Source organism: Elephantulus edwardii, unplaced genomic scaffold (assembly GCF_000299155.1).
Source record: "Elephantulus edwardii isolate Elephantulus edwardi_28Jun2011 unplaced genomic scaffold, EleEdw1.0 scaffold00087, whole genome shotgun sequence".
Classification (NCBI taxonomy): domain Eukaryota; kingdom Metazoa; phylum Chordata; class Mammalia; order Macroscelidea; family Macroscelididae; genus Elephantulus; species Elephantulus edwardii.
The window spans coordinates 13,195,179-13,200,282 of NW_006399837.1; the positions used below are offsets into that span (position 1 = coordinate 13,195,179).

Consider the following 5,104-nt stretch of genomic DNA (forward strand, 5'->3'; position numbering starts at 1 on the left):
TCAAATCAGATTTTACTGGTACAGGAGGAGATTGTTCCTCCTTCTCCAGCAGAGCATCTGGTGGATTTGAACCACTCAACTCTGGGATTGTAGTACACCTTCTTGCCACTAGGCCACCAGAGGTCGCCAAGGTTGGGACTTTTCAACACATCACCAGACCCATCTCCCAAGCACCTCGGGGTGAGTCCAAACTACCAACCTTTCAGGTACTTGTTGCTGTTGTCAGGTGCCGTAGAGTGGAGTACGACTCCTAGGGACCCTGTGAACAACAGATCTGAACTCCGTCCTACCCTGTGCCATCTTCATCATCTCTGACGTAATCAAACCCATTGCTGCCGTCACTGCCAATCCAATCTGTCTTCCTTTCCTTCACTGATCCTCTACCTTTCTCAGCACGATGTCTCTACCGAGGTCTGGCTCCTTCTAACATGCCCCAAGCATGTAAGACAAAGTCTCACCATCCAACCTCCAAGGAGAACCCTCACTGCACCTTTTCCAAGCCATACTTGTTTGTCCTCTTGACAGTGCAAGGGATATTCAGCACTCTTCTCCCACACCACAGCTCAAGGAATCCATTCTTATTCTGTCATCCAATTCATTGTTCATTTTAGATACACAGCAAACAATTGAAAAGGTCACAGCTTGGATCAGGTGCACCTTACTCTTCACACTGACATCTTTCCTCTTCAGCACTTTGGAGAGAGGTCTCCGCCGATAGCAGACTTTCCCTATGTAATGTATCTTTTTATTTCCTGGCTGCTGGTGCCAAGGCTGTTTATTGTGGATCATTGTTAACAACCTTAGTCTCTTCTCCATCTATCATGATGTTTCCTATCTGCCTGGAGAGAGAATTTTTGTTTTCTTCCTGTTCAGTAGAAGTTGTAGTCAAATGCTTGCCTGTTTGCGCTACCTCAGAAGTGCTGAGATAGTTCTAAACTCAGCGCCCTGTGGATTCTAACTCATGCACATCTCCACTGGGCTTCCAAAGCTGTGAAGTCTTTACTGGAAGACACTGTTCATCTTCCTCCAGTGGGGGGGGGGGGGGGGGGCTGGTGGGACCGAACTGCCAGCCTCTAGTCCTTGGATTTTCCAGTGGCAATGGGAATGTGTACATTGGCTTTGTCAATGTTAAAATCACATCTTCCCCTTTCACTTGGAAATTCGGTTAATGGTTTTAGAGGCCAAGGGATTCTTTTTCCACATGAAGAAGTCTAGAATTGCTGGCCTAGAGCTGATAAAATCTGGTGTCGTCACAAAGCCATTAGGGACTAGGGTCCTCCTATCATCCTGCTCTGTCATGGCGTCCTTTCTCATGCTTACGAAGACATCAGAACACAAGCCACCATCTTCATAGTCCATCAGGATAAACAAGAAAGGGAGAAGGACAAACATCAGCCAAGTCAGTCCTTGTTAAAAGACATTTCCCAGAAGTCTCCCTGACAGCTTCTATTTATATCTCATTGGCTATCGCTTGCTGCAGAAGAGTCTGAGAAATGTAGTCTATCATCCGGGCATATTGGTACCCAAATGAAATCAGGACTTTATTAGCAAGGCAGAAGGAGGATCCGAGTCTTGACAGGCAATAGAGAGAAAGAAGGAAATGCAGGGAAATTGAGAAACCTACAGAAAAGGAAAGGAGGACGACGTTTTCTCTTCTCTCTCCTTTCTCTCTCTCTCTCTCACACACACACACACACACACACACACACACACACACACACACACACATTGCTGTTGAACAGGAGCTGACTCACATCTGATCCTTCATCGGAAGCCATAAATCACATGGGACGAGGTTACCCATCTTTCTCTCTTGGTTCTGCTAGTGGAGTCACAGCTCCAGAGTGGAGACTTAGCAGCACAACCCTTTATAATTTTTACCACCAGAGCTCCCTAGCAAAGGCCAAAGGCCTCATTTCCAGTCTTGGTTCAGTCTGTGACTTTGTGAACCTGGATTACTCCCTCAAGATCAGAACATTCCTATCTGTAAAATAGAGGAATAACCCAGATCACCATTTATTAGCCAATAGATGGTTGACCAAGGGTACTTCAAGACTATGACCCAAAAGGGGGTTGTGTTATCAAGTAAGTTGAAACTTTGGTAAACAGAGTCTCAAGAATATCAAAACCAGAAAGATTGTGTAGAATAACAACCAAAACGAGCTGAAGAACTGAGCACATATACTGCTCTCAGTTTGCAGAGCCACAGAGCCCATCCATCCCCTGCTTCCTGCTCCTGACGCAGCCCTTGCTTGCAGCCTTTGACATGGCACCAGTGTGCAAGTGAAGAACATATTTGGGAGACACGGGGCAAAGTTATTATTACAGACTCTTCCAGCTCCACTGTCCAGGCGGTGATTTGCTGATGGGACCTCTTAGCCCTCCGCGATCGTCCTCTGCACAGTGTGAGCCTGAGCAGATCACCTGTGAGCTAACGCGATGCACACAGTCCTCAGGAGAGAAGCTTGCTCCCCCTCTGGTGTTTGGAGCATCCAGGATGGTTTAGCACTAGCTCCGGTTGTGAGAGGACTCCTTTTATGGTCTCCATTTCTCACTCTTCTTTGGGTAACTGAACCTCAATCTTGCATTGGGGTTGTCATAACTTCTTAATGCTGTTTTAGTAGAAGTACCCCATGTAGGTGGCCTTTAGCACGTTGCCACAAATGACAACAAAATGTGTTTCTAAGCATGGTCATCAAGTTAAAAATGTGTGGCACCATGTTAAGCACAGGAATTTATTTTCTCCCAGTTCTGGAGGCTAAACGTGCAAGTCAAGATTTCGTACATATCAATTCCTTTCTTTTTTTTTCACGTGTTGATTTTCATTCATAGTCTGTTTTTCAATACCATTTACATCCTCATCCGCACTCCCATCCTGATTATACGGAAGCTAGTGGCAGAAAGGCCTGGAATAAATACATCCAAGGGAGAGGACAAGAGGCAAAGCTGTGAAGCTACGTGCACACACAGGTTCTAAGAGGGAAAGGGAGAGAGTGTCTTGGGAATAAACTCAAGGTGATTAGAAGGTTTCAGCTCAAGTTTGTTCAGTCGTCCTTGTCTTTTGCTCCATGTTTCAGGCTGTGTGTGAATTCGATGTAACTGAAATTCCCCTTTTTTGCCAATTGGAGCTTCTCTGTAGAGCTCATCCACTTCCTCATCCATAAAGCAGTCCCCCATGGGGATGGTGCCTGTTGCTTCTTCATCAAAGCAGGCAAGAGCATTTCTGATGACATCCTCTGGATCTGTCCCATTGAGCTTCTCCCCAAACATCGTGAGGAACATGGTGAAGTTGATGGGCCCTGGAGCCTCATTCCTCATGGCTTCCAGGTTCGCATCCATTGGGTTCTTCCCTCGAGAGGCCAGCGTGTCATGCAAGTCTTCCTTGTCAATGAAGCCATCTCCATTCTGGTCAATCATGTTGAAGCCTTCTTTCAACTCCTGAATCTGGAACTGGGCAAACATGGCAAACATGTTGGATGTTGTGCACTGAGGGCACTTCTTGGTGGTCTTGGACTTGGACTTTTTGCTCAACACAGTGGCTATTTAATTTGTGAGATGACTGGACTGGGCTGCGCTGAGCAAAGCAAGGAAGACACAATGACAACCATCAACTCCTTTCTTAACAGTAGTCCTGAGCGTTCTTCAGCTGCTTGGCGAGCCTCGTCATGCTGCCTGTCCTTCTCCACTGGGTGCGTCTTTGCGTCTATAATCAGAAGTGGTTGGGTTTAGGATTTGCCTTATATTGGATTGCTTCATTAACAGAGAAAAGAAGACCCTATTTCCAGACAGGATTATGTCCACAAGTGTTGGAGTCAAAAGAATCCTACTAGGTGTTTTTAAGAAACACAATTTGATTAATAACAGGGGACCCACCCTACTCTGGTATTAGGTCATGTTCTTCAAGTGACGTTGATCCCAACTCCAGATTCATGAGTGGTCATGTGACTCAGGCCAACATATTCCGCTAGTGACAGATGCGGACTGGCATGAGTATATGACAAATTCAAACTGACTTTATAAAGTAGACATACATGCCAGTGACAATCTAACTTGACAAGGCTATCAGACACACACAACTTCTAAAATTTATGTAAAGATCCTTTAAAAATTAACAAAATAACCCACCAAATTCTTTTTGAAGAATGCTGCAAACATTTGAATAGAGATAGATGTCTTTTCTTATTTACTCAGCTTTCTTTCTTAAAAATCAAGAATCTGTGTTCAATGTTACCACATTTTTTTTTCAACTTCTATGAGGATCATAGACTTCTCCTTCTAAATCTACAGACCTAAGCAAATGCATACGTTTAATCATGCTTTAATTTTGGAATTAAACTTATTTTGGTCATAACATACATGGAGCTCTGGAGTACGAGCCATAGAGTTGTACTGATGACCCAGAGACCGAGCCTCTCTGCAGATTCTGTCTCCTCAAGAGAAGGATGAGCCATCTCGTCGCTTTTGTTTTTTAGCTTCAAAAGCCCACTGGAAGGTCAGCTAAGAGTTCTAGCAAGCAACAAATGCTGGCGAGGTTGTGGAGAAACTGGAACCCTGATTCACTGATGGAGGGAGTGCAAAATGGTGCAACCCCTGTGGAAAGTGGAATGGCGCTTTCTCAAAAAGTTGCAAATAGAGATACCATTTGACCCAGCAATTCCACTACTGGGAATATACCCCAAAGAGCCATAACTGACATCCAAGCAGATATATGCACACCCATGTTTATTGTGGCTTTGTTAAAAATAGCAAGGATTTGGAAACAACCTAAGTGCCCATCAACAAATGAATGCATAGAGAAGCTGTGGTATATTCACACAATGGAATACTATGCTGCATTAAAAAACAAGGAACTCATGCAATATTATTCAAAATGGGAGACCCTGGAAGACATTATGCTGAGTGAAATATCTCAGTCACAAAAAGACAAATACTACATTGTGCCACTGTTGTAGAATGGGACTGACATCAAGGTCAGGGTAAAACCGAGAAAAACTGGACAAATTATGTTTAGTGCATTGAAATAGATGAGTGAGAGAACAGTTAAAAGAAATATATGATAGAGTATTGTGATTATCACAAGAGTCCAGAATTAAGGTTGCAGAGT

General features: G+C 44.2%; 1 pseudogene; it reads right to left on the reverse strand.

Annotated features, from left to right (window-relative positions):
* Positions 1 to 3,044: 3,044 nt before the first annotated feature.
* On the reverse strand, positions 3,045 to 3,667 carry LOC102846411 (annotated as a pseudogene).
* Positions 3,668 to 5,104: the final 1,437 nt, after the last annotated feature.